The 23485-nt window shown below is 35.8% G+C and overlaps 1 long non-coding RNA gene across 2 annotated transcripts in view; it reads right to left on the bottom strand.

Annotated features, from left to right (window-relative positions):
* LOC108587352 overlaps positions 1-23485 on the bottom strand; it is a 145924-nt gene that overhangs the window by 98567 nt on the left and 23872 nt on the right. For both annotated transcript variants that reach the window (XR_002523967.2, XR_002523968.2), the window contains exons 2-3: positions 21738-21791; positions 6028-6257 (exon numbers count right to left, since the gene is read on the bottom strand). This is a non-coding gene — a long non-coding RNA (uncharacterized LOC108587352). The remainder of the gene's footprint in view (positions 1-6027; positions 6258-21737; positions 21792-23485) is intronic.

The following is a 23485-nucleotide window of genomic DNA, read 5'->3' as shown; positions in this document are numbered from 1 at the left end:
AGAGAGTTTGAGACAAACCTAGGCAATGTAGTGAGACCCCATTTTGAAAAAGAAATAACTAAAAATAAAAATTAGCTGGGCATGGTGGAATGTGCCTGTCGTCCCAGCTACTCAGGAGGCTGAGGTGGGAGAATTGCTTGAGCCTGGGAGGTCGAAGCTGCAGTGAGCCATGATGGTGCCACTGCACTCTAGCCTGGGCGACAGAAAAAGATGCTGTCTCCAAAAAAAAAAAGAAAAAAGAAATGTGATTACATAAGCATATAATATAAAGGGAATAGAGAGAACGGAAATTGAAACACTGGTTAGAGACATTATATGTACATACATGTGTATACACACACACAAACACACACAATATATAAAATATATTTCCTAAAATAATGATATCGTAGCAAAAAAGCAACAAACAACTTAAATGTCCATTAATATGGGATTTATTTTAAAAAACTAGGGCACAGCTAGGTAAATAATGCTCTTTAGATGGCTGTTAAAAAGTGAGGCAGAGCTTTCTGCATATGCTAATAAGATAATAGCTCCAACACAGAGGAGAAGGAGGGATATGAGGGAGAAGAAGAAGGAGGGATATGAGGGAGGAGGTTAGGAAGGGGTAGAGGAGGAGGATAAGGAATAGCAGCATTGTATAAGGCAGACAATATGTGCATATCACTTGTTTAATGCTAGCATCAAAGTGAAAGTGAAATATATTGGTCTCTATCCCTTAGTCATCTGACAGAAGCAGAAAGTACTAGAACTGTGGAAACACCTGTTATGTAACAATTCTCATGAATGTGGGAATATAGCTGTAGTTTTCTGCATTGTGTCCTTATTATCTATGACTATACAGAGCAGAAAACTAGCTATGGGTTATCATGATTAATCTTGCTAATTAGATTTTCTATTTCCTTTGATTCCTTCTTTGCATTCCTTCAGAACTGACACTGGGAAGTTTAGACCAGGAAATCGCAGCTGTATTCACATGCTATTATGCTTCGGGTACAGAGAGGCCTTCTATGCCCCATGAGTTCAGAAACCTAATTTCCATGTATATTAATCCTTACTTTGTACTGGAGCAAACTCAAGCTTTCTGCCTGTCTGCGTGTTCAGTGAGTACTCTGTTGCTTATTGTGGTTTGAAGATAGTGAGACAGGGTATTTTCTCATGGTACTCACTTGTCAAGACAAATTTCCTAGGGAGTTATTAAATTGTAGGTTAGTTTTCTTTTGTGGCTGTAACAAATAACCACAAACTCATAAGTTTAAAAGAATGCAAATTTATTATTTCAGGTTTTGGAGGTCAGAATTTGGGCACAGTATGGGTTAGCTGGTTCTTTCCCTAGAGTCTCACAAGGCTGATTTCAAGTTATCAGCAGGGCTGTGATCCTTTCTGGAAACTCTGTAGGTAAGTCCACTTCCAAATTAATTCACTGTGTTGGCAGAATACATGTGGTTGTAGAACTGAGATGTTCCAGTGATCTTGATAATTGTCAGCTGGGGGCCATTCTCTTCTTTTAGGGGCTACACACACTCTTTGACTCATGGCCCCTTACCACCATCTTCAAAGTCAGCAATGGCAAATTAGATTAAATTTCAGGTCTCTCTAACTTCTCTCTCTGCCTCATCCCTCCTGCCTTCTTCTGTCACATCTTTCTGCCCAACCTTCAGTTCCACAGCTCAAAAATTTTAATGTTGCCATTTCTTCTTACATTCAAGATCCAACAAATTAACAAGAGACTAAAACAGGTATGCAACTAGTTTCATCTCCAACTCAAGTGCTGCAGGTCACTTAGCATGCTATGTATGGAAAGATACAAGTCTACAATGAGATTCAAGTCTACAGTGAGATGTAACCCACTAGGAGTATGTAGTAATGCTATCTATGTGTACTTGGGTGGAGCTAGCGTAGGTAGGTTAAGAAAAAGGTCTCAGAATGTGTTTCATGCAAAACTCACTAGGAGTACTTAGTGATGTTGTCTGTGTGTACTTGGGTAGAGCTAGAGTCAGTGGGTGAAGAAGGAGGTCTCAGCATGTGTGTCATTCAAAACCCACTAAGAGTAGGTAGTGATGCTGTCTGTGTGTCCTTGGGTGGAGCTAGAGTCAGTGGGTGAAGAAGGAGGTCTTAGCATATGTGTCATGCAAAATCCACTAAGAGTATGTAGTGATGCTGTCTGTGTGTACTGGGATGGAGCTAGAGTTGGTGGGTGAAGAAGGAGGTCTCAGCATGTGTGTCATGCATTTGCAGCACAGCACCTAACATACAACTATAATGTCCACAAGTATCTCTGAGAACAGACCCAAATGTTTATGTTCATAAAGCTCTGAATTATCTTCTATATTGGAGATACTTAGAAAATTAAATCAAAATAAGGTTTCTCTAGCGATGCCGAGCAGCTATATAGCTTTTCTGTTGTATCTCACTGTTAGATTGTTTAGGTTGACACTTTTTTTTTTTTTAAATCATTGTCTGTGGTATAGTTCTAAGATGCTGATACAACCAGCTCACTAAACTACATTATGGCACCTTGATTGCAACTTTGGTATTCCCAGACCCCATTCTTAGAGTCGCACCTGCATTTTACCTTTTTCTTCTGTGTACCCAACCAAAAGGTCTTCAGTTTTATTGTTCAGTCATCTATAATATATTTTACCCACATTTTCATCTGCTATAATTCTTTAAGAGTTCATCTCAATGTCACGTTTTCAGGGAAGTTAGATGCAAATAATGATAATGGTTACTATTTTTAAAATAAAGGGTAGGTCAGACACTAGTACCTTCACAGAACACATAGAATTTAACTTTTTAATTAAGTTTATAAGGTGAGTATTATCATACTTTTTTTTTTTTTTTTTTTGAGATGGAGTCTCACTGTGTCACCCAGGCTGGAGTGTAGTGGCACGATCTTGGCTCACTGCAAGCTCTGCCTCCCGGGTTCACACCATTCTCCTGCCTCAGCCTCCTGAGTAGCTGGGACCGCAGGCACCCGCCACCACGCCTGGCTAATTTTTTTGTATTTTTAGTAGAGACGGGGTTTCACCATGTTAGCCAGGATGGTCTCAAATCTCCTGACCTCGTGATCTGCCATTCTCAGCCTCCCAAAGTGCTGGGATTACAGGTGTGGGCCACCGCGCCTGGCCTATCATACCCATTTTAAAGTGAAGAAACAGACTCAATGTGATTAACTTGTTTCCTAGAGAGCAAAGTTTGCAAACCCTTGGTGGTTCAAACACAAATCCCTTGTTCTAAATTACGCTGCAATGATAAATTTCTCCATGACTATGGCTTCTTAGGTTTAAATCCAGTCATTTCTTCATGACCCATCTCAAGGTCACTTTCTGCACAAACATTTGTAATTCCCTCAAGCACATCACTCCTAGATTTCAAACCTCTTCTTTCCTTACTTACTTCACTCGTGAAACTCTTGTCATTTCTCTTGCATTATTTGTCCTTACTTTCTACATTCCTTGATGAGTTGTCTGTGACCTCCCTGAAGACCAGGACCAAGTCTCATTAACTTTATCTTGTTTAAAAGGCCCAGCATTCTACCTAATAAATGATCAATAAATAACTGAATTGATTAACACTTCTCTCAGTGGAATTTCAAAGAGCCTGACATAAGAATGGCTCTGCTTATACTAGAAGAGAGTAGGGAAGGATGACTTAAGTCATGTTTAAGTTACCTTTCATCTCTCTAATTGAGGCTTCAACTTTGAATCTAAATTCCAAAATGATTAAAAGTGCATTACTGACTTCACACACTATTTCGTCTGTACGTCAATGCTCACCCACTGGGAGTATCAACCTTCCAAAGGCTAAAGCTAATGTTTGAGGGAGGAGCACCAGCAGTTAGTGGTGCCAGAAGATTCAGGCCTTGGGGATCTTCATAAAACAACCCACCCTTTTCTTAACACAGTGATGTTACCACTTGCTAATCAGTCAACAACTGGCCTCTGTAACAGAACTTCTCTAGATTCACACAGTTCATCAAGGCAGAAGCATCCATGAACTTTCCTTTACTAAGAACCATCTAGTTCCATGAAACTGTTCAGCTTTGGGACAGGAAATTATCACAGCCCTAAAGATGGGGAGATGGGGAGATGGGGCTATCCTGCCATTTTCTTTTTATTATTGGAGGCAAAATTGAGAAAATAATATACTTTCAGATGTCATTTCAAAAACCTTTTCATACTAGGTAAATATATTCAATGGCTTGTATAATAACTCTTTTTATATATTTAGAGTAATTCACAAGATGTTCCCCAAACTCCGTCCAAAATAAGAGAAGGCTCACCTAGAAGAGACTCAAACATCAAAGAAAATTTGTGTTCTCATGTAGCAACATAGCCAGTATACAGGGTCAGTGGTTCAACACCACCACCAAGGACTCAGGTTTTTAACAGCTCTTTGCTTTGCCTCTCTGAGCATGATGGACTTTGTCCTTTAGCTCCTCTCCTGTAATCACAAGGTGAATCCTGCAACTTCCACCTTCATGTCTTCCTATTACCAGGTCAGAAAGGATGGAGGGGAAAAGAGGATATATCTTGTCTCTAAGTTCCTCATTAAAGGCAATGAATATTTTCTAGAAACGTACAGCAGAAGTCCCTCACTACTCATTAGCCAGAGGAATTAATTACCATTATTGCAAGACTAATTGAGATTCACCTCCAGGAGCAAAAGATGATTTGTCTTCTCTAATCATATACCTGTATATGCCGGAATAAATCCTGTTTCAGTAACAAGGCAGAGGGAATTAAATACATTATTCATTTTTACCCTTTACAATGGTCCAGCAAGGAAGGTTAGTGTGGTAGATATTGATGATGCTCACCAATATGTATGGTTCTATTCCTTTAAGCCACAGAAAGGAGTTACAATTTCATGCCTCTTGAGTCAGGTCATGTACCTCCTTTTAGTCAATGACATTTAAGTAAATATGACATGTCCTACTCCTGGGCAGCAAGTATTTAATGATTAATTGATAGTGTTCTCTTAGCTCGATGACATGTGGTGGTAGCTAGTGTTGAAATGGAAATACAAAGGTGAGCCACCTTATGAAAGACATCTCCCTTGGAGAGTCTTCCAGAAAGACGTACAGCGGAACATAAGCAAGTGCGAAATAAGCCTTCACTGTTTTGAGCCACTGAGATTGTGTTTTTACAGCATATCAGCTTATGATTGCTACAGGTGGTCAAGCAGAATTATCTCCAATTTGTTTTTCTGATTCAGTTGGCCAAGGAAATGATAGAAGTTATCCAGTTCTGCCTCCTAGTACAGCCCCGTTCTAACTTATAATCCCAAATTATTTAAAGCATCATTAGTTCACACATCAGCTGTGAGTGTATTTGCCTAAATTCTTTAATATTATTTAGTCTCACTCATGATGTCTTTTAAAGTAGTATGTCATTTGGACCTACTTTTCTTTTAATGAATCTTTTTCTAAATCGGCACTTCGCCCTTAAATAGGTAAGATTACTTTTACTATAGAATATAGTAAGCTTGGCCAACTTGTGGCCTGTGGGTGGCATGTGCCCCAGGACAGCTTTGAATGTGGCCCAACACAAATGCGTAAACTTTCTTAAAACATGATGAGATTTTTGGGGTGATTTTATTTAGCTCCTCAGCTGTCGTGTTTGTTAGTGTATTTTATAAATGGCCCAAGACAATTCTTCTTCTTCCAATGTGGCCCAAGGAAGCCAAAAGATGGAACACCCCTCTGGAAACTTCCTGTACTCACATCAGCAAAGGCCAAGTGGGAAATGTAAACTTCCACCTTTGTGAGGCTGTAGTGAGGTTCCCAGCAGCTCCACCAGTGTGGGGTCAGAGAAGGCTGGGTAGGGACTGTCAGTGGAGACTCCTGGGGAACCTGGACTTCCACTCCCACATCGCAGTCATGAGGCACCTTGCTGCTTAGCCACTGAGGTGGTGTCACATGAGGCCCAGTAAAGAGTCAAGATTTCCACTATCACCCAGTGGTCATGAGGCCACTACCATAGTGGTGTCAGTGGGGGCCAGATGGGAATCAGGAATCCTCACCTCCAACCAGCAGTCACGAGGAGTCCTCCTTCTCATGTGTGAGGCTGAGTGAGGAACATGGATTTCTATCTCCATTGGAAGTAATAATGTGCCACTCCTCTTCTGCAGCCAGGGTGGTATCAGAAAATGCCAGGTAAAACCAAAGCTTCAAATGAAATCCAGAGTCTTATAATACAGACATTTTCAGATTCTAATACAAAATCATGGGGCATACTGAAAACCAGGAAGATCTGAAACCAAGTGAAAAAAGACAATTAACAGAGGCCAAAATAGAGATTACACAGATGATAGAACTATCTGACAGGGATGTTACAGCAGCTATCATAAAAATGCTTCAATGAACAATGATAAATATGCCTGACACAGAAAGTGAAATCCTCAGCAAAGAAACAGATTAGATAAAGAAGAACCAAAGTAATATTAAATTTGATACTAAAATTGACATATATAATAAATTTCAAATGTCCTCAATTTATGATAGGGTCACATACCAATAAACCTATCATAAGTCAACTTGGGAATGGTTTCTCAGAACTTAGCCCCTTAGTAAGTGGAGGAACATACTAAATGTGCATCATTTTGGCACCATTTAATCAAAAAATCTGAGTCAGGAATTGTCTGTAAAGTATCAGTGGATGTGTTCGACAAAAGAATATAGGAGACAGAGGAAAAGAATCAGTAAACTGGAGGAAAGAACATTAGACATTACCTAATCTGAACAACAAGATAGAAAATAGACTGAAAAGAAAATGAACACGGAGTCTCAAGGGTCTGTGGGACAATAGCAAATGATAATACTGGCATCCCTGGAGTTTCAGAAAAAAAGGAGAAAGAGGGCATTATTTAAGAAGTACTAAAAGAAACTTCCCAAATTTGCCAAGACATAAACCAACAGACTCAAGAAGCAAACGCCAAATAGAATAAACCCTGAGAAATCCATGCCTAGACACGTTGTAATTAAACCTCTGGGAACTAAAGACAAGAAAATCTTGAAAGCAGTCAGAGAAAAATGACAACTTTCCTATAGGGAAAATAGAATTTGAATGACAGTGGAGCAGAATTCTCATCAGAAAGCATGGAGGTGACAAAGCCATGGCACAATGTTCTTCAAATACTGAGAAATCCTACACCTTCTGAAGATATCTTTCAGAAATGAAGTGGGAAATCGACACATTCTCAGACAAAGGAGAATAAGATAATTTGTCACCAGTAGACTTGCCTAAGAAGAATGACTAAAGGATGGAATCTAAAGAAAAAGAAACCAAAAGAGAAGAAACCTTGGAAGGGAGAAAGAACACTGTTAGCAAAACTATATGTAACTACAATAGGTTTTTCTTCTCCTCTTGAATTTTCTAAAGTATGATTTCTAAATTATGCCGGTTGAAGCAAAAATTATAACACTCTCTGCTGTGGTTCTAAATGTATGCAAAGGAAATATTTAAGGAAATTATTTTATAAATTGGGGAATTAAAGGTAAATAAAGGTATAATTTCATAGGAATTAGTAAAATGATGACACAAGTAGACTGTGATAAATTCATATATATATTATATATATAATGTAATACACAGACCAACCACTTAAAAATTGCACTATTTTGAGGGTAAAAGATATACTCAAAAACAATGTAGATGAATTAAAATGAAATTTGAGGAAATGTTCAGTTACTACAGGAAGACAGAAAAATGCAAACAGAAAAACACAAAAACAGAGAGAACAAACTGAAAACAAAAATAGTTGTGAATTACATTGTGAGACAATGATTCCCTTTTCAATTTCTTTCAAATCTCTGATCAAATCAGGCAGAAGCCTCGGTCTGGTGACAGGAGTCTTTCACAATTCCCTGGCATTGCTAAACTCTCTTCTTTAACCCAGAGGGAGCAGATCTCAGATTCAGAACCTGGGCAGGTGACAGCATTTAGCCAGAACTCTGTAACACTGCTTGCATTGCGATTATTTTTAAAGTCACTTTTCTTTGTGGCAATTGATATGTTTTCACTCACAGGTGTTATACAATATTTCTTTTATGACAGAAAATACAAAATCATGGGTCTATATATGGAAAGAATGTTAAAGAAATTATAGTTCATATATCCAAAAAGAACAAATATCGGGAAGATGGTATCCAAATGACTGAAACTGGTGAACTCATTTAGGCAAAGTGCCTTATCTACTTTAAAAAAACATGTATTTTTAAAAAATATTTATTATTATTTATCTTGCTCTGTCACCAAGGTTGGAATGCAGTGGCATGATCTCTGCTCACTGCAACCTCCGACTCTCCGGTAAAAGCAATTCTCTGCCTCAGCTGGGACAAAAGGCGCCCACCACCACATTCAGCAAATTTTTGTATCTTTAGTAGAGACGGGGTTTTGCCGTGTTGGCCAGGCTGATCTCGATCTCCTGGCCTCAAGTGATCCACCTGCCTTGGCCTCCCAAAGTGCTGGGATTATAGGTATGAGCTACCGTGTCCAGCCTTACTATTCGTTGAAGTACTTATTTAGCCCACTGTAATGTGAGCTCCTTAAAGTCAGGAAAGTTGTCGATTTTGTTTCTTTAGCATTTAGCACTATATTTGTCACAACATTCTCAATGTTTGGTGAAGGTCTGGTGAACTGTGAATGTTTGATTGAACAGCTCTAAAGGAAGGCATAGAGAAATAAGAGTAAATTCGGCCCCTTTAATAAGAGTAAACTCGGCCCCTTTGCTACACTTTGTTCATGGTGGGCCAAGGAAATAAAAGTTGTAAGTAATGTATTTGTTTGAACTTTTTTCTAATCATGTGTTTATGTATGCATTGGGGTAGTGGGTATAAAGCTAAAGGACGTGAAAATGGGTGGTGTGATGTCATTTCATCAAATTCAACAACAAATACATGACAGTACTGCCAGATATTTCACATTCAGTTTTCAGTAAACTACATTTTGCTTTCAGAAAGATTAAAATTTTAGCATAGGCATGTGCCTATTTATTTGTTTTTGGGTTTTTGTTTTGCTTTGTTTTGTTTTTGGAGACAGAGTCTCGCTCTATTGCCCAGGCTGGAGTGCCGTGGTGCAATCTCGGCTCATTGCAACCTCTGCCTCTGGGGTTCAAGTGATTCTCCTGCCTCAGCCTCCCAAGTAGCTGGAATTACAGGCATGTGCCACCATGCCTGGCTAATTTTTGTATTTTTGGTAAAGACACGGGTTTCACCATGTTGGCCAGGCTGGTCTTGAACTCCTGACCTCGAGTGATACGCCTGCCTTGGCCTCTCAAAGTGCTGCAATTATAGGTGTGTGCCCCATTTACATTACAATTTTTTACCAACTATTTTACACCAGGATCTTAAATTTATTGTTTTGATTTCAGATACGGGGTTTATTCTTGAGAAATACTGTCATAATTTTACAAAAATTATTAGCAAAGTTGAAAAAAATTATGTGTATGTTTTTATATGTATTTGTATGCATGTATTTTATCTGTATACTTTAAAAGTGTTAGAGCTCTTCTTTTAATCTTATCCTTTCAACCTACCTAACTTGAAAAGCTGAAAGAAAATACCTCAAAGGCTTGGCTCCCATTTTTTTCTGGAAATTACACATTTTCTCGCACATGTGAAAAATGCTTGAGGAGATGAATAGTCATTGTTTACGCACACTCAATGAAGCCTCACTTCTCTTGTGCATGTGTGTATGTGTGTGTGTAAATAGCAAAGTTAAATTTATGACTTAGATTATATGGTAGGACTTTCTTACTTAAACTTATTATTCTCATACACAAACAGTAACAGGGACTAATGATTAAATTTTCCAGATGTGTCCTGGACAGATATGCATTGGAAATAGATAAGAAACATAGAAGTCGGCATATTGTCTTGCTGTACAAACAGCTATTGAGCAAGTGAAATCAGTCGTTTTACAAAATTTCCTATTTGAAAATAATCTTGACATTGTTACATTTTTAGCAACCTCCTATTTAACAGATAAATACAAAGCTAAATTTTGGGTTGTGCTTATTCAAATGATCACAGATTTGGAGTCTGTGGTCTCCCTGAAATTTACTGTATTGTTCTGAGAACTTTTTGATGTCTTAGGGAAACAAAATTGGTATTTTTTTAGTTTTTAAATATTTTTAACTGATAATAATTATACATATTTATGGTATACATGGGATATTTTGATACATGCACACAATATATTATATAATAATTAAATCAAGGTACTTAGGTTACTCATCACCTCATACATTTATCATTCATTTTTTAAATTTATTTTTTATTTTTAAAAATTTTGGGGGATATATAGTAGGTGTATATATTTATGAGGTATATGTGATTTTTTATACAGGCATGCAATATGAAATAAGAACATCATAAAGAATGGGGTATTCCTCCCCTCAAGCATTTTTCCTTTGAGTTACAAATAATCCAATTACATACAAGTTATTTTCAAATATACAATTAAGTTGTTATATTATTAACTATAGTCACCCTACTGCGCTATCAAATAGTAGTTCTTATTCATTCTTTTTTTTTTGTACCCGTCAACCATCCTCATCTCTCCCCACTCCCCTCCCCAGCCTCTGGTAACTATCCTCCTTCTTTCTATGTCCACGATTTCAATTGATATGATTTTTAGAATATTTCAAATCTTCTCTTCTATTTTGAAATATATAATACATTGTTATTAACTATAGTCGCCCTACTGCACTATGTAATACTAGAACTTCTTCCTTTGGTCTATGTTTATACTCATTCACCGAACTCTCTCCATCCCCTGCTCCCTACATCATTCCCAGCCTCTGGTAACTATTTTGAGTATTTTTGAAGAATAAAGTAAGAAGTTATCAACTCTTATATTTCACTAGTTTGAACTTATAAAAAACAAAGAAATCTTGTGATATAATTTATATCAGGAAGAAAAATGGTGCATGACGCCCCCCATCACATATTCTGACAATGTCATATCCTCTTACTTCAAGCTTCAAGGAACAATAGTTTGCTTCATCTTTCACACTAATACCCATTTCAGAAGAATGAAAGGCCATATTCGTGGGAAATGACATTTGAAAACTGGAGAAAAGGGAAGAGCATATTCATGAGGAGAGAATGATTCATTTTAGGGGCGTTGTTCTTTCCGATGAACAATAAATCAAAGTTAAATGTAATTGATTTCTTCATTCAATAAACATTTAGTGAGAGTCTAATGTGTGGCAAGCTTTGGGTTGTCATAATTACTTTGGTGAACACAGAAAAAGTGTCTCCTCTCATAGGAGTACTTATGTTTTATTGAATGGAGTCAGATTATAAACAGGGAAAATTATAAGGTAATTTCACATGAGAAGTACTATAAGGACAATACAAGAGAATGACAGAAAGTGACAAGGAGACAGAAGAAGTGACAGTTGTACTGAAGGTCAAGGAAGGTACTTTGGTCTGACTGTAGTAACTTATACCTGGGCAAGAGGACCCCCTGCCGTAGGCTCTGTGCTTTTGAGAGCCTGCATATTGTAATCCATACGCATACATACATGCATTTATTTAAACACACACAACTAAATGAATGCATGTCTAACTTTGCATCTATCATTGTAGGCACAATGTGAGCTTTAATTTTAAAAACCTACCCTCATGATTAATGGCATTCAGTTTCTTTTTTTTTTCCTTTTTTTTTGAGACAGAGTCTTGCTCTGTAGGCCAGGCTGGAGTGCAGTGGCACAAACTGGGCTCACTGCAACCTCTGCCTCCCGGGCTCAAGCAGTTCTCCTGTCTCAGCCTCCCGAGTAGCTGGGATTACAGGCATGTGCCACCATGCCTGGCTAATTTTTTTTGTATTTTTAGTAGAGACAGGATTTCACCATGTTGGCCAGGCTGGTCTCGAACTCCTGACCTCAGGTAATTCGCCCACCTCAGTCTCCCAAAGTGCTAGGATTACAGGCATGAGCCACCGCGCCCGGCCAGCATTCAGTTTCTAGGAAAAGGCTTCTCTATCTCCTTTGGCTCTATGTCCTCAAAAAAAGACAGTGGAGATTGTGCATTGCTCACTGTTGATTTCAGAAGTGGACACCGTGTTAGAGTCTATAAAATATTTGAGCATCTGACTTGCTTAGGTAAGAAAAAAGATAAATTCTTGTCAGTTAAAAACAAATGTCCAAATTCTCTGCATAGAAAAAGAATTATTTCCCTATACTACAATAGGTCCATTTTCTTGCTATATTTTTCTTCTAAATTTTCTAGAGCTATTTGCAAAAGCTCTAGAAAATTTAGACGAAATTAAGAATCAGGATAGTATTTTGCAATATATAACTCATAGCTATATAACTCATATATATATGTTACACAGATGAGTGTGTATGTGTGTGTGTGTGTGTGTGTGTAGGTTTAGATGTAATATACATGGAATCTTATACCATTTCTTTATATTGGTAACTAGATGGTCATTGAACTTTAGAATTGCAAAAAGTTGTATTTTTATTTAATATTTATTTAAATATATATTTAGAATATGTTTATACAAATATATTTAAAAGTTATATAATTTTTATTTTAAATTGATCATTAGCCATTGTTTGCTTCTTGTCTAATTTTCATAATTTTAAATAGTGAAAAATCACTTTTCAAAAGAATAACTATATTATTACTGATTTTTATTATTTTTTACAATTTTGAAAGTATATTCACATATATTCAAATACTGTATACTTCAAAAAAATTGAATTTTTTTGATCCTTGTAATCATACTATCAATATATTCCAAATTATGTGAACATATTAATTAAAACAATACAATGAATATTATTAAAGTGAAAGCAAGAAATTTAAATTTATGGAATTATTATACAATAGTTTATCAAGTATGTATACCTTTATTCTATTACTCACCTAAACATTGTCAGCCCTTCAGCTCGAACACTGTCATATGTGTAATAATAATTAGATTAGATTCACTTGTTTCATATTTCACCCACCTGCAATCAAATTAACTCTGTAGCTCTCCATATGTACAATTTAATTTCTTTGTTACAAAGCTATGTTTGGAAGATTAACATGATATAATACATTCCATTTAATAGTGTGTTAGCTGCTCATTTGGACATGATGTCTGTGGCTTTCCATGTATCCTCTTGTCCTAACCCCAAGGAATGCTTGGTGTGGGTCTGTCTGAAAGGCAATAAATACATCAACCATGCTCAGTTTGAAGAGTGATGAGAGAAAGATGCTTGATACTAGAGAAGCAGCAAGAAGAATATGACTAAAGTCTGGATCACTGGGGAGAACAGAAAAAGGTCAAAATGAAGTTATTATAGTAATCCAGGTAAGATATGACAGCAGTTGGCACTGAAGTGGTAGCAATATACATGGAAAGAAGATAGAATCAGCAGGTAGTTTGGAAATATTGTTAGCAGTATTGCTGAAAGATTCCATATGGGATATACATGAAAAACCAACTTGATTCTTAAGTACCGTTGTATGAGTAAATGGGAAATAAACTAGAATAATGCATCCATTTACTGCTACAGAAGAAACAATTATGCTGAAGATTGTCTTACTGTAACATGGTTAGTACTGAGTAATATCTCATTATATAATTTTACTACAATTGGTCCATCCTTTGTCCTAATGGTAGGCATATGTTTCATTTCTCAAGAAATGGAATTTCTGAGTTAAAAGATTAACGCAATGGACTGTCAAAATAATTTTGCAAATTATTATAAAATTTATCATATCAGTTGTTCCAAATTTTCACCAAGGCTTGATATTGCCAGCTTTTACTTTCAGCTATCCTGTTGGGTGTGAAATGGTTTATCATTTTATTTTATTTTATTTTATTTATTTTAATTTTATTTATTTATTTTGAGATGGAGTCTTGCTCTGTTGCCCAGGCTGGAGTGCAGTGGTGTGACGTCCGCTCACTGCAGCCTCCACCTCCTAGGTTCAAGCGATTCTCCTGCCTCAGCCTCCCAAGTAGCTGGGACTACAGGCACGCACAACCACGCCCAGACAACTCTTGCATTTTTAGAAGAGACAGGGTTTCACCATGTTGGCCAGGCTGGTCTAAAACTCCTGACCTGAGGTGATCTGCCCACCTTGACCTTCCAAAGTGCTGGGATGCAGGTATGAGCCACCATGCCCAGCCTATTGTTTTGTTTTGATATGCATTTTCTGGATGATTAATAATGTTGAATACTTTTTTGTGCAGTTATAGGACATTCATATATCATCTCTGAGAAGTAATTCTTCAAGTATTTGGCCCAGGTTTTTTTTGTTGTTTTTTTTTTTTTTAATAGAGTTATTCTTTTAATTGTTGACTTGTAGGCATTCTTTACATTTTCTGGATACAATCCTTTATCAGATATTTGTCTTGCACTTTTTCTTTGCCCCAATCTGTGGAATGTGTTCTCATTTTTTAAGTGTCTTTTGATGAGCAAAAGTTTTCAATTTAGATAAAATCCAACTTATCCTTTTAAAAAATACTTTACGCTTTTTATGTCCCATCTAATGAATATTTTCCAACTCCAAGGTCACAAATGCTTTCTCTCTCTTTCTTTTTCCTAGAAGTTTACAGTTTTGGCTTTTCATTTAGTTCTAGCATTTATTTCAAGTTAATTTTAATGTACTTTTGTAGTGGAGGTTGAAATACCTTATTTTTTCCATATGGAGATTTATCCTTATTCCAGTAGCACTGGGTTGAAAAAACATTTCCCTTTTAAATTTCTTAGCATCTTTTTTTTTTTTTTTTTTTTTTTTTTTTGGAGACAGAGTCTTGCTCTGTCGCCCAGGCTGGAGTGCAGTGGCGCGATCTCTACTCACTGCAAGCTCCGCCTCTCGGGTTCACGCCATTCTACTGCCTCAGCCTCCTGAGTAGCTGGGACTACAGGCGCCCGCCACCATGCTGGGCTAATTATTTTTGTATTTTTAGTGGAGACAGGGTTTCACCATGCCAGCCAGAATGTTCTGGATGTTCTGACCTCATGATCCACCCACCTCGGCCTCCCATAGTGCTGGGATCACAGGCGTGAGCCACCGCGCCCGACCTCTTGGCATCTTTATAGAAGTAAGTTGGTCACATATGATGAGATCTATTTCTAAACCTTCTATTCTCTTCTATTAAGCTAAAATTCTATTGTCTTGATTACTGTAACTATATACTAATTTTTGAAATTAGGTGGTGTGATACCTCCAACTTTGTTCATTTTTTCTGTCCTTTTGGTTATTCTCAAACCTGTTTTCCATATGTATATATTTTTAATTGGCTTGTCAGTTCCTGCTTGTCAATTCCTGGTACTGAATTGAATACTGAAAGATCAATCTGAAAAGGAATGACATCTTAATAATATTTAGTCTCCTGATCCACCAACACAGTATATTTTTCCATTCATTTAAGTTTTTTCAATTTTCTCTCAAAAAAATGTGTTTTATTTATAAGTTTCAGTGCACTGGCCTTGCACACATTCTTAAAATTTTATCCCGAAGTGTTTTATACCTTTTCATGAAGTTGTGAATAACATTTAAACATTTTGTTTTCTAATTGGTAACTACTATTATATAGAAATACATTTGTTATTTGATTTTATTGTATATTTGATTTTATTGTATACTTGTATCCTGTAACATTAATACATTTGCTTATTTTTTCTGGTAGATCGTATGTGGATTTCCAAAAATTTTCTCTACACAAGATTATTTCATCTATGAATAAAGTTTTAATTGCATCTTTCTAATCTTTGTTTTGCTTGTTATTCTTGTCCTATTACATTGGCTAAAATCTATAGTACATTGTTGAATAAAAATAGTGCAAACAAACCTCATTGCCTTTTCCCAATCTTATGGGACAAACACTCTATCTTTTTCTCTATTAAGTATCATGTTAGCTTAACATTCTTTTGGAGATCCCCTTTATAAGATTAATAACGTTTCTTGTTATTGGTCTTTGCTGAGATATTTAATCATGGGTAGATGTGGACATTTTAAAAATGCTTTTTCTTCTTCCAGTTGAGACAGTCATTTTGTTTTTCTATTTTTTAACCCCCTTGTTATTTGGGGAGTTGCATTAATTAAATTTTGACTATTAAGCAAAACTTGTATCCCTGGAATAACCCCAATTTGGCTACAATATATTCCCCTTTAAAATTGTTGTTAGGATTAATATGTTCATATTTATTTAAGAATATTTGCAACTATGATCATTAGAATTATTGGTCTGTGATTTTTCTTGCTTGTAATATCCTTGTCAGATCTGGTAATCTAGATTTGGCTGGAATTTAAAAAACTAGTTGGAAAGTGTTCTGTACTGCTATATTTTCTAAAAGAATTTATCTAGAATTGATGTTATTTCTCCCTTAGATATTTTATAGAAAAACCAGTGAAACTCTCTGACATAGCAGTAGCAGCTTTATTTTAAAATCCCATTTTCGAAAATCAGAGATAGAGCTATTCATGTTTTTACTTGTTTTTGCATCAGGTTTGAAGTCATCCTCATATTCAAATAATTTGCCTATTTAATCTTAAGTTTTCAAGCGTATCAACCTAAAGTTCTTTATAAAGTTATTTTAACTTTTAAATATCTATAGGATCTGTAGTGATGTCTTTTTTTAATCACCAAAAGGAAACATTTGTGTTCTGTCTTTTAACTAGTCTTATTTATTAAGATTTTAAAAATTTTTTCAAAAAACTAATTTTGCCTTTTCAAAATGTCTCTTATTTTTCTACCACTTTATCAATTTTGCTATTTGTTTAAAAGTATATTCTTCAGTTTGTGTAATTTCTATGAATTTATCTTTAAGTTCAAAGGTCTCTTCTTCTACAGTGACCAATCTTCTGAAAATTCATCCAGTGAATTATTTAGTTCTGATATTTTCGTATTTTAATTTTAGTGGTTTCACCAGACTGTTTTTCATACAAGCCTCCTAGTTTTCAACTACATAACAGCTAATTCTAGAATATATTATATGCCTTATCTAAGAGAATTAACAGATAGCTGATACTGATTTAAGTCAGAAGTGGAGATGCTGACTGCTTGTATCAATGTGTATTAGATATAAAACAAACAATAGTTCTTTTCTTCTTTTTTTTTTTTTGAGACGGAGTCTCACTCTGTCGCCCAGGCTAGAGTGCAGTGGTGCAACCTCGGCTCACTGCAAGCTCCGCCTCCCAGGTTCACACCATTCTCCTGCCTCAGCTTCCTGTGCAGCTGGGACTACAGGCGCCTGCACCGCACCCGGCTAATTTTTTGTATTTTTAGTAGCGACAGGGTTTCACTGTGTTAGCCAGGATGGTCTCGATCTCCTGACCTCGTGATCCACCCGTCTCGGCCTTCCAAAGTGCTGGGATTACAAGTGTGAGCCACTGCGCCTGGCCCACAATAGTTCTTTTCTAATAACATACGTTATACTCTGTTCAGGAAGGAAGAGAGGCAAGTAGCATTTTTACCATACTCATGTATTTTCAGTGTTGAATGTACACCAACATATACCAAAAGGTGAGAAGCTAAATCAATTTTGAGAAAGAACACAAATGAAACAACAAAAAAAGATCTTGCAGGATGTAAAAAACGTCTTTAGGCAATGGTTTTTACAAATGTCTGTTTCTAACATGTGATACAGCTTAAGAAACCATTTACATTAGCAACAAGAAGTTTTTTTTTTTAAAAAAACTTTTTGTGAAAAACTCATATATGGCCCAACACATAACAAACAATGCAAGCCAACCAGACCTAACACATGAAGGGTAAGTATGCATTAAAGAGAAGATGATTAATTTCAACACAGGCTACAAATAAATAAAAACATCAAGATTTATTTAGTTTTTATCTAGTGGAACTCAAACTTGAATCCAGAGAAATATCTGGAGAATTTATCATGCAGATTCCTGGGCCCCCTCAACACAGAGTGTGATTCAGTGGTTCCAGAGAAAGGTCCAGGAATATTCACTTTTCACCAGCTCTCCAGGTTATTGTGAATCAGGGGTTCTTAAACCACATATCCTCCAACAATTGAGCCAGAGGCAGTCAATATCAGATTTCTTTAAATAGTTATAAAAATCACATGAGATTAGCAGCACTGCCTTAAATTTAACATAGACCAAACTGAGACCAGGGCTTTAAAAAGGAAAAGAAAAAAGAAAAAGAAAAAAAAAAGAATGTGAGCCCCAGACTTTTTGTTTCTGATGCCCATGCTCTTTTAGTGAATCACATACTTGACCTTTAGCCATGTGTACACTGTGGCTAAACCTTCCTGATTTACCAGGAAGCCTTAAATTCCGAACCAGTTTAAACCTCTTATATGTGTCTATTTCCCCAAGATAGGTATTGAATCATTTAAATCATTCTTGGCAACTCTTTCTCCCTCAGCCCCCATCTTTGTTTCCATTATCAAGTGGAAAGTTTGATTTTACATCTTAAATATATGTTGAGTTTCTCCACTTCTCTGTCTGTAACACCATCATCCTGGTGCAAAATTACAATTCATTTCTCTTTCCGGATCATCCACTCATGTGCCTTTCCAGTCATTGTCCACATTGCAGCTAGATGACCTTTTCAAAATGAATATTGGATTATATTTAAAATGGTTTAATGGCTTCCCATTGTTTGGGGATAAAAGAATGCAATTCTTAACATAGCCTTGCATAAATTGATTTCAACCTGTTTCTCCAGCCTCATCCATATCGAGACTCCTTTCTCTCTACTATGGACACTCTGGACTTTAACAGCTCTCAAATGTGCTGTGCTCCTCCCCACCATGGAATTTTGCACATGCTGTTCCCACAACCTGAGATGCTCTTCACCTCATCTCCATCTAATCATATTTTCATTTTGGGGGCCAGAACTCCATTATTACATCTTCTAGGAAGTCTTGTGAATCTCTCTTAGTAACTCAAATTACCCAGTTAAAATGTCACAGAACACCCTGTACCTATGCTTATTAAGGAAGCCATTTTTTATCTGCTATTTTGAGTAATACCTGTCTCCATATTAGACTATAGACTTGTAAGAGCAGAAAGCGTTTGACTTGGCTCCCCATCTTTAACACGTAGCTGAGTTATCTACAACTCACATAGCTCAGTGTCTACAGCACACATAATAAATATTTCATAAACAATTACATAAATTAATTAATTAGGTTAATAGTGAGTTTCTTGGAGAGAAGGGCAAAGTTGTCAAAAGAATAATTAAAAATGCCTATTTCAAATAAAAATTTTAAATTTGCCTCAAAAAACAATTTTATTAAATACTATAATCCATGGATGGAGCTGAAGGCCATTATCCTTAGTGAACTAACACAGAACAGAAAACCAAATACGGCATGTTTTCCCTTATAAGTGGGAGCTAAATGATTAGAACACATGGACACATAGACGGGAACAACAGGCACTGGGGTCTATTAGAGAGTAGAGGGTAGGAGAAGGGAGAGGATCAAGAAAAATAATTACTGGGTACTAGGTGTAGTACCTGGGTGATGAAGTAATCTGTACAACAAACTCCCATGACACAAGTTTACCTATGTAACAAACCTGCACTTGTACCCCAGAATTTAAAATAAAAGTTAAAGAAAAATATACTTTAAACCAACACCACTTATTGCACCCCATGGGAAATCACCACTAAGAAAATTGAACAAGATTTGGAAAGTATAAAATATTTGTACTAATGGCATTTAGTATTAAAATACAATTTATTTTTTAAAAAGGTTTACGAGGGGCTAAAGCTATTGTAAAGAGAATTCTTATTATTTCCTAGAAAATACCATAGTGACTCAGGAGGCTTAGGTGGAAACCAAACAAAATCATCTTTCTGTGATTCAATATTGGATGGGGTATTAGAGTCTGTGACTAAAATACATCTGTGGACAAAAACACAAGCTCAGCCTTATTCTTTTCCTTGAGTCAGCCAAGCACTGCTTATAAATCACCCAGAAGCAACAATAATGGGGTATGTCTCTTCTGAGGGCCCAATGTTCATAATGAATTTTCCCAGTTAGCCCTTAAAATACCTATGAAGCAGATTTCTGTTTTTTTCTATTTTAAAAATAAGGTAACTGCCATTTCAGTAATTTGAAAGTAGATACACAGCTCAAATAAAGTATGTAAAGCATCATTTACCAAAATATATTTTGTAGAAACTGAGTGACAGGTTAGATGTTAAATGATCTTTTTAAAATTAAACTTTAATCTTTGATTAAATAAGTTGTAAAAAGAGGCCTAGGTTAAAAATATTAAAGCTATTTCTTAATTGTGGGACTTTAGAGATGAATTTAATATTTTAATGTTTATTATGATTATCCAAAAAGAGCTAAATAACACACATACAGACAGAATTTTTTGTATGTATTTGGGCTTCTTTAAAAACTAATATATTTTAAGAAATATTTGAAGAAATTCTCATAGTTTGTGTGACATAGCTTGGGAAAATGTGATATAATGTATGTGGTTTTAAACCATATAAATAAAAAGTCATTATTTTATTTTACCTTAGTTTTATCTCCCTCTACCATGTTTGGAAAAAGTGTTCAGGGAGAGGAAATTATTTAAATTCTGAGTTTTCAAATTGACACTGGACACACTGAGTTCTATAATTTTCTTAATAAGTTTCCCTGTCTGAAGCTCAGAGAGGTTAAATGACTGAGTTCAAGATGTACATAATTTGAAATAAAAAAGTTTAACATTCAAATAAAATTATCGGAGAAATGTAAACCAAAACCATAATGAGATATCACCTCACACCTGTTTGGACAGTTATTAGCAAAAATATATGAGATAAGTGTAGGTGAGGATGTGGGGAAAGGAAACCTTTGTACACTTTAGGTGGGAATATAACTTAGTATAGCTATTATGGAAAACAGTATAGCGGTTCCCCCACAAATGAAAATAGAATTACAATATGATTCTGCAATCCCACTACTGGGTACACAATCAAAGGAAATGAAATCAGTAGGTCTAAGAGATATCTGCTCTTCCACATTCATTGCAGCATTATTCACAACAGACAAGACATGGAATCAATCTAAGTGTTAATCAATGGATGAATGGATAAAGAAAATGTGGTACATATACACAATGCAATACTAGTCAGCCTTGAAAAAAAGAAGGAAATCCTGTCATCTGTGACAGCATAGATGAACCTGAAGATGATTAGGCTAAGTGCACAGAAAGGCATAGAAAGACAAATGCTTTATGATCTCACTCATATATGAAATCTAAAAAAGTCAAATTTATAGAAACAGAGAGCAGAATAGTAGTTACTAGGGGCCAGGGGGAAGATTAAGGAGATATTGGTCAAAGAACATAAAATTTCAGTCAGATGAAGGGAGTAAGTCCAAGAAATCTGTTTTACAACATGATGACTATAGTTAATAACTATATATTGTACACTTAAACATTGCTAAACGAGTAGACTTTAAGCGTTTTCCTCCCCCGCCAAAAGAATAAGTGTGTGAGATAATGATTTGTCAATTAGCTTGATTTAGTCATTCTAGAATGTAGACATATATCAAAACAACATGTTGTACACCATTAAAATGTTTAGTTTTTGTCTGTCAATTTAAAAATTAAAGAAAGGTTTATCTGATTCCAAATATGGTTTTATTTCCATTAAAGCTTGGTTCTACTCATGCCACTATCTTTCACTGGAAGGCAATTGCACACAATGGTTAGGAAGATGGGGTCTGCATGGGGACTACTCAGGAACAGAGCTTTGTTCAAACACTAATGAGATGTGTAAACTTGTGATTTACATTACCTATATAAAATTCTCTGTCTTCATCCATCCAAAGAGAAAAACACCAGTATGACCCTGAAAATTAAATAAGATAATGAATATAAAGAGGCAAAATGAGTGCTCAAATAGTCACCAGTGTAATAGCATTGTACTTATTGGATGTAACTGGAGAAATTATGTTACAATGGCAATTTTTACACATAAATAAAATATAAGATTGAGATATTAATTCCAAAAAGTCAAGTAACTAATTTTTTTAAATTTGAAATATTTAGGGAAAAATGCTAAAGTATTTTATTTGCATGTAGTTTATTTTGGTCGTTGTTTTTCATTATTTGTTATCAGGGCTTATTAACCTGGATTAAAGAAGTTCATGACTGAATAGGAAATCCTTGACTCCTAAATCATAAGCAAATTTTTATCTGTACATAGATATATACATTTTCCCTCTGAGAGAAGGTTCGTAATTTTCTCCAGATTATTCTAACCCCAAATGTAGGAATGAATGTATTACTTACATATCTGTGCACATTACTTATTTTGACATGGGCTACATGAAAAGATATGTTTGTCCTACATAAATAAAATAATTTCATAGAGATTAACAATGTCAAACTTCCCAGGTTTCTTTGTTTTATAGCCATATAAACACTCAGGTGCCACCTTTGGGTAACTGTTGTCTATATGGAAAAACCCAGGTGGCATTTTGCAAGTACGTAAATGAGAGGATGTGATCATATGAAACTCACACACATGCATCTATGATTTATATATGCACACAAGAGTATTTGATAGTGTCACTACCGACTTGACCAATGATTGCTGCGAAAACATTGAAACCACAACTTTAAAAGGGTAAATAGAAGAAGGAAAGCATTTAAGAGGGAAAATTGATTTTATTAGTTAACAATATAATAAAATAATTTATCCTTATTGTTCATCTTCAAATGCATTCAAAAACTACATTAAGAAGTGAGTATAATATATAAATAATGTGCACTTAAAACTGCGATATTATGCCAGATATTGCTTGTTGTTACAAGTATCCCTGCTCTACCAAGCTTTTCACTGTGCCTCATAGACACGATGCCTGGAAATGGTATTTCGCAGATTTTCTTTTTTGCCATCTGTGTCCTCTTAGGTTGACCAATGGGAGGCACTCATGTAAGATCTGGATGGCAGAAGATAGAGTCATTATTTTATGGCAGCAGCTATAGACAGTTAATTGGGCCATGACAGACAGTGGGTGTGTGGTTTATTTTAAGAATCCATGATTCCTTCTTAGAATCTGCTACCTCAATGCTACAAAAAAACTGAGAACATTGATGGCTAGTGGCTTTTACACTATCCCTGGACTTCCAGGGTTCCAGAAAGTGGTCTTTCTAACCATCTCAGCTTCTATTAACAGATATATGAATCTAATAAATTCGTACATTATTCAGATATTAAACATTTTGCTCAAGACACGTATAATCAGAACAAATCCTGATTTATATAGATAGCACAATAAAAATAGCACAGAAAAGAGAACCAGAGTTAGCGTAGTAGTAAACTGCAAGTCTAGAATCCTGGATTCTTGTTTCAGTTCTTCCATTAACTAGTTGAGTTACTTTGGGGAAATGATTTTACCTTCTAGGGCTCGATTTACACATCTGTGGTTTTGATGGTTTCAGTGGTGAATTTTTCCCACCATTTAAGGAAAAGATAAACTAATACTACGTACCTCTTTTAGATAATTAACAAAAGAAGGAACATTTCCTAGTGAATCT

This window comes from Papio anubis, chromosome 8 (assembly GCF_008728515.1).
Source record: "Papio anubis isolate 15944 chromosome 8, Panubis1.0, whole genome shotgun sequence".
Classification (NCBI taxonomy): domain Eukaryota; kingdom Metazoa; phylum Chordata; class Mammalia; order Primates; family Cercopithecidae; genus Papio; species Papio anubis.
This window is presented reverse-complemented; position numbering and strand designations above follow the sequence as displayed.